This window comes from Crinia signifera, chromosome 11, assembly GCF_055691185.1.
Source record: "Crinia signifera chromosome 11, ASM5569118v1, whole genome shotgun sequence".
Taxonomy (NCBI): Eukaryota; Metazoa; Chordata; class Amphibia; order Anura; family Myobatrachidae; genus Crinia; species Crinia signifera.
In genome coordinates, this window is record NC_139227.1 from 85,747,534 (window position 1) to 85,754,412 (window position 6,879).

Consider the following 6,879-nt stretch of genomic DNA (forward strand, 5'->3'; position numbering starts at 1 on the left):
ATGCTCATTACATATTATGCAACACACTATAATGCCTATTACTGTATATATATAATACCGCACAATTTATGCCACATAAGTTCCGCTTACGTAAATGCTCTTTGCTATAGGTTTCATGCTTGATGCCAGGGGTAACATGCTCTGCCAGGGGTTAACATGCTTGTTGCCATGGGTTTACATGCTCTGCCCGGCATTACATGCTCTGCCAGGGGATAACATTCTCTGTCAGGGGTTAACATGCTCATTGCCATGGGGTTAACCTGCTCTGCCAGGGGATACATGCTCTGCCACGGGTTAACATGCTCCTTGCCATGGAGTTACATGCTCAGCCATGGGTTACATGCTTTGCCAGGGGTTAACATGCTTGTTACCATGGAGTTAAAGTACATGCTCTGTCAGGGGTTACATGCTGACTTCCAGAGTTGAATCTCAGCCCAAGCAGCATGCAGGGAGGCAGCAGACACAGGGCACCCAGCCACCTACCTTCCACCTTGGAACACAGTGACCTGGACATGGGTGGAGAACCAGGTCTGGGACTGCTGGGCTGGAAACATGGCACCTGCATGCGGCTGTGATGGGAATGTGAGGAGCAGGGCGAGGCAGGCTGGGCGGTACTCCCATGGAAGGTGGCCTCTCTCTGTCCCAGCTCCTCCCGGCACCCAGCGACTACAGACGCAAAATATTCAAGTATCCTCATGTTTCCGAGCCATGTTAAACTCCCGAGTTATGTGGCAGGATCTCAGCAGGCCCTGGAGCCAGAGAGCAGAATGGAGCTCAGAAGTCCCCCCAGCCTGCCCAAGTTTGTGACCCTCTGCCGCCATTACTAAGCTCGGGCGCACTCAGATCCAGCACACTCGCCACACAAAAAAAACTGTGTGTGTCCGGACCCGGGCCCCCCTGACAGGCCTGGGCCTGAGTAAACTGTACCAGCCCCCCCCCCCCCCCTCTCGGCTGCCCTGCTCCTGGTCACACCCATCATGACAGCTTCCTGCAGCCCATGGCTTTCAGGTACGTGTCAAAGAGAAAAGTCTACATATTGGAGCTCACAGTGCGTCCCGGAGGGGAGGATAGGATGATTTTTTTTCCTACCTTACCTACTTTAGAACAGCTTTAGAACACAAGAACTAACAGTGAATTAGGCTGTTCCAGAGTGAACTGAGTCGTACATACAATAGAATTACTTTTCCAGCTGCCTGCTGTGTCTATGATAAAGGGCCAGAAGTGATAAGCCAGAATAAGTGATAAAATGGAGTCCCAAAAATCACCAACTAATCAGCTCCTACCCATCACATAATTTTTCAAACTCAGCCTGTGACATGGTAGTTAGGAGCTGATTGACTGGTGATTTATAACTCTCCTTTTTTTCACTTTTCAATCTTAGTACATCTGGCCCAAAATAAGAAGCAAAATACTTAAATTAACTGCCCTTATCTTACCTTGTTCATAAGGTAAAGTCACTTCTTCAGAGTTTAATGTCACAACTCCATTGCTGTTGATAATCATATTCTATAATGAAGAAGAAACAAATTTGGCATAAAATTAAATGCATAAATTGATAGCACAAATTAACGATACACATTTATCATTTATTATTATTAAGACTCTTAATGAATATATTTCATATAGCTGCTTTCCTTAATAGTACCATTGGGCATATGTTCTCGCCCCCATTGTATATAATGTCACTCAGTTATAGCTAACAGCTTTTAGTGTTATGAGGCAGTGCTGTACGCCCAGTTTTATGTTACCATGCTGCATTTGTATTTTTACAGGTTTTATACACTTCTTCATGCACAGCGTTTATGTTCTAATTATGTTTTGTATTTTTCCCTTGTAGCGTCACTGCTGCTTAGCAACGGAGATGCAGCACCCGAGGAAATAGACCCGCTGATGGGAGGACGTCATTGGATGTGCGCCGCTGCAACGCCGATGGATGGCCTTCCCCTGATGGCAGCGTTGCCCCGTGAAAGCGGCAAGACTACAGGTATTTATGTCTGTTTGTTGCACATGTGAGATTGCTTGAAAACAGTTATTATACACTGAAATGTTGCACCATCCTCTGAGTGGATTGAATTTTTTCCCGAGTGCCGCACCAATGTTCTCATATATATATATATATATATATATATATATATATATATATATATATATATATATATATATATATATATATACATACACACAGGTGGGAGTTCAATTGAAGATGGGAAGATCGGATGCTATGGGCAACCAATCAGACTTTATCTATTATCTTCTGGAAAGTGCTTAATAAATACGTAGATTCTGATTAGTCGCTATGGACAACATCCCATCTTCAATAGAATGCCCATTTTAGTAAATAAACCCCATAATGGTAGAAATTTCAGGCCCTTTTATGCCATTTCAAAACATTCCTATCCTTATCCACTACAACAAATTTATCATATAGACAGAACATTTACTCCAACAATACTACTTCAATCACAAGAACGAAAGATGTGGTACAAAATACATAGTTCTGAAGGATTTGATCCCTGACGAACTTAAAGGCCTGATTCCGAGATTTATGCAGTGCTGATATTATTAGATCTGTGTGCATGAGCATAGCCAGATTAAGGGGGTGGCACAGGGCCTACTGTACCCTGGACCCCCACCTGTCATTGGACCCCATAGCACATTGACATCATTAGCTGTCCTCTTATGCATCAGCAGAACCAGGCAGTCACAATGTGAGCAGAATATTGTGCAGTAGGGATAGCCATCAACTATCAATGATTTGAAATCATTGATGGTTTATGGCCAATGTTGAATACTTTTGCCATTGATGTGGCAGAACCAGGTGGTTTCCCTATATCTATGGCACAGCAGAAACAATGTTTTTTTTTCCCCCCAAGGTGCCGGACATGGAGCATAGCTCTGCCCCTTAACAACCCTGAAGCTCCGCCCCCACATTGTGATTGGCCCATGGGCCAGTCAGTCAAAGAAAATGGATGACCATAATAACCATATGATGGTTATATATATATATATATATATATATATATATATATATATATATATGCGAAAAAAGGAATGGGAGGAGGCGCGCAAGTGAGTATAAAATATAACAATTTTTACTAGATCATAAAAGCTCACGTACACATAGGTTCAAATAAAACAGCATATTCGTCACCAGCGTCCAAAGAATTTCGGTACACCCGGTTTCTCCAGGGTCGGTATAAGAAGCTTTGTGATGCAGCGTGAATATCTGCTAGGCTTCACCGCAGGATCAGACCACCGGTTCACGTACGACAGGAACACCCTCAACGCGTTTCGTCACGCCTCCTGACGAAGTCCAGCGTGATGAAACGCGTTGAGGGTGTTCCTGTCGTACGTGAACCGGTGGTCTGATCCTGCGGTGAAGCCTAGCAGATATTCACGCTGCATCACAAAGCTTCTTATACCGACTCTGGAGAAACCGGGTGTACCGAAATTCTTTGGACGCTGGTGACGAATATGCTGTTTTATTTTAACCTATGTGTACGTGAGCTTTTATGATCTAGTAAAAATTGTTATATTTTATACTCACTTGCGCGCCTCCTCCCATTCCTTTTTTCGCATGTACCCTAATCTCTGAGGTTGGAGATAGCCTCTATCGTGGAGGAAAGGCTGCACCACACGAAGGAATATCTATAAGATTGACCACTCGCTATAAATTAGTGACCGAGCGCTCTTCAGATTATTGGTTATATATATATATGTATATATCACATAGTTTGATATTATCAATGGCTGGTTGTAGTATCGCCATCGATGGCCATCCCTAGGACACAGGGCTATCAGATTTCATGAGCTAATAATGGAACTCAGAGGAGAGATAGAAAGGGAGACAGCATTAACTCTAAAGCTCTCTGACTATTACTATATTAACAGTAAACAAAAACTGGACAGTAAAATAAATATCTGACACTATCATCAATAGGAATTACATTGAACTTTAGATTTTTTTTTATGTAGCTCTCTCTTATACAATTTCAAGTCAGATTAATCAATAGTCTTATTATATGTGATCACCTTTGTGGTTTTAGGTTTATTATATTGGTTACTTACTATATTCAAGTCCCGAATGATCAGTATTACTTTTGTTAGGCAAGTCTCAAATTCGTTGTGGTTGCATGACATAATTTCTCCTTGTATACTGAAAAAGGGTATTGTAGCCAGCTGACAGATATAAAAAGGTTGATAAAGTTATGTTAGTGTTTATATTAAAAATAGACCACCAACATACATACAAAAAGTTAAATTACACATAGGTCAATAAATATTCAACTTAAAATCTAGGATCTAGATAAATATTGAAAAAGCATACAGTAAGTCAGTCATCATTATCAATTTCTATCTAGCATCTCCAGCATATGTGTTTTAAGCAATGCTAAAATAGTTATCAATTGTTTTCACAGGATAAGATTTTTTTATTGGCTCGGGGAAGAAGTTAATAGTTGTTACTGTCATATATATATTATTGTTACTACATAAAAATATAAACAGAGTGTATTGGTCTGTACCAATAAGATACGTGGCCTTGAATTTATTGGTCTGTACCAATAAGATACGTGGCCTTGAACAATCCTCGGAAAAACACTGAACAGTGTCATTAACAATATAGTTCAGTGACGAACCGGGACCCCTGTATAACATGCATGTCACTGATGATGTTGTCAGATTTGACTGCATGTTCAGACAAAATGGGGTTATCATTAACGATCGCAGGAGTGCGAATCGTTAACGATGTAGTTTTTACACTGAATATGTTAATAATATCATTAATGTGCATGTCTATAATGAAAATCATATAGTGTGCTATGCTTTTGGAGCTTTTAACATTAAAAAAGGGGAAGTTATTTTGGAATTATGCTTAATTGGGACCAATCACGGACTACACAAAATTCAGGTTGATCAGAGCTTCATTCTCTGCACTAAGAAGTTGGGGAGCACAACAAAAAAACACATAAAATTGAATTAATCCAGTGCAAAGTAATTCTTTGTTGACAGAGGCCATTGGTGCAGCAGGTGCAATAAAGACTAGTTGGCCCACTGCTGCCCCTGTCACCCTCTTCCTATCCCTCACTGTTTTTCCTTGTCACACTTTGCCTCCCCGATGCCTCTTCCTGTCATCCACTGCCATGTTGCATATTGTGAACTTGAGTTTGGGTGGCGGAGGGGGCCCAAATTATATTTTTGCACCTGAACCCACAACTCTCAAGTTCCACCACTGTTAGTTGGCACTGAGAGAGGATCAGTACACAAGGTTTCTAAGTTTATTCCCTGTGGCTTACCTAATGAGAAACTTCAAAAAGAGTTTTATTTTTATAAAGTATCAAATAAGGCTATTAGGGATTGTTCTCTAATTAAAGATCCTTTGAAGAAAAGTGACCTTTAGATTTACTTTTTAAAAACAAATGGTGACACCTTTTATTGTTACATTTGTCACATTTGTTTTTGCACTATATGGTTATACATAGAGGCCTTGACAAACTTTTGCTATGGGGCCAATGCCACTGCAAATATATAGTTATAGTTATGACAATTACGGCTTACGGCAGAGTAGATGTGCCCTTTAGTGTAAACTAGGTGACACGTAATGAAATGTATCCACTAATGAGAATTTACCAAAAGCATCCTCAACACAAAGACAACCTCTTGCCTACACAACACTAAGGAGTAAATTTATTAAAGTTTCTAAAAATCAAAAGAGGTGACGTTCCCCATACTGTAGCTACCAATCAGATTTTGTCTATCATTTTCTAGGAGGTCAACATCACCTTTTGTTATCATGGAAGCTTCAGCAAATGTATCCCTAAAGGGGAATAGTTAGCACCCCATTTCTAAGCAATCTGACTAGCTTAGAAATGGAGCACTGATCGTTCTGTGTGTATAGCCCCGGGTGATGGCAATGCATGGTCCAGCGCATCACCATCGCCCACAGGGAAAGACAGTGCTAGTTCATGGGGCTTTGCCTATACACAACAGGCAAAGCCCTGATGCACAGATCGCTCAGCATACATTGTGTTGTGCATTGCAGGTATACTGCAATGTGTGCTGATCCTGCTTAAGCATGTCACACTGGGGCAGATTTATTAATCTTGGAGATGAGATAAACTGGAGATAAAGCGGAGAAAAAGTAAAAGTAGATAAAGCACCAGCCAATCAGCTGTGTTTGAAAAAGACAGTTGGGAGCTGATTGGCTGGTGCTTTATCTCCTTTTACCTTTTCTTCGCTTTATCTCCAGTTTATCTCTTCTCCAAGCTTAATAAATCTGCCCCTCAGCCTCCCGGCACCCATCACCTTATGTATACGGGGCTTAAGAGTAGTCATGCAAAGTGTGTGTGCCCCAAAATACAGTACCTATATTCTCATGTCATTTTCAGACATAATGTTCTTTTTAATACATACATTGAATGAATAGCTGTGATTTTTACCTGGGCTAGGATATAAGTACATTCCCCATGAAAACTGAATTGTCTCTGATCAAAAGTTGTGATGTGAGCTCCACCCTCAACGGAGCAAGTACCAGGGCAAGGCAATTTTGCGCAGTTCCATGTGCCATTTGAGCAGATACTGTAACACAAGTTTTATTATAAGAAATTAATAAAAAATCAAGTACATTGGATGAAAAAAAAGAGAGAAGGAGGAAGGAGAAAGAAGGGAGAGGAAGAAGCAGAAGGAAGGTGAAGAAGGAGGAGAAGAAAAAGAAAAATAAGAGAAGAAGGAAAAGAAGGAGAAGTAAGAAGAAGGATAAAAAGGAAAAGAAGGAAAATTAGTATAAGGAGGAGGAGAAGAAGAAGAAAGAGGAGAGTAATGGGAAGGAGTATAAGGAAAAGGAGAAGGATAAGGAGAAGGGGAAGAAAGGGAAGAAGCAAA

At 40.8% G+C, this 6,879-nt stretch overlaps 1 long non-coding RNA gene across 1 annotated transcript; it reads right to left on the reverse strand.

The window, feature by feature from the left end:
- Positions 1-1,453: 1,453 nt before the first annotated feature.
- Positions 1,454-6,548, reverse strand: LOC146046288 (uncharacterized). Its single transcript, XR_014465838.1, has 3 exons — positions 6,438-6,548; positions 4,069-4,179; positions 1,454-1,506 (listed from the first exon to the last, which is right to left on the reverse strand). It is a non-coding gene; the product is annotated as an uncharacterized LOC146046288 (long non-coding RNA).
- Positions 6,549-6,879: the final 331 nt, after the last annotated feature.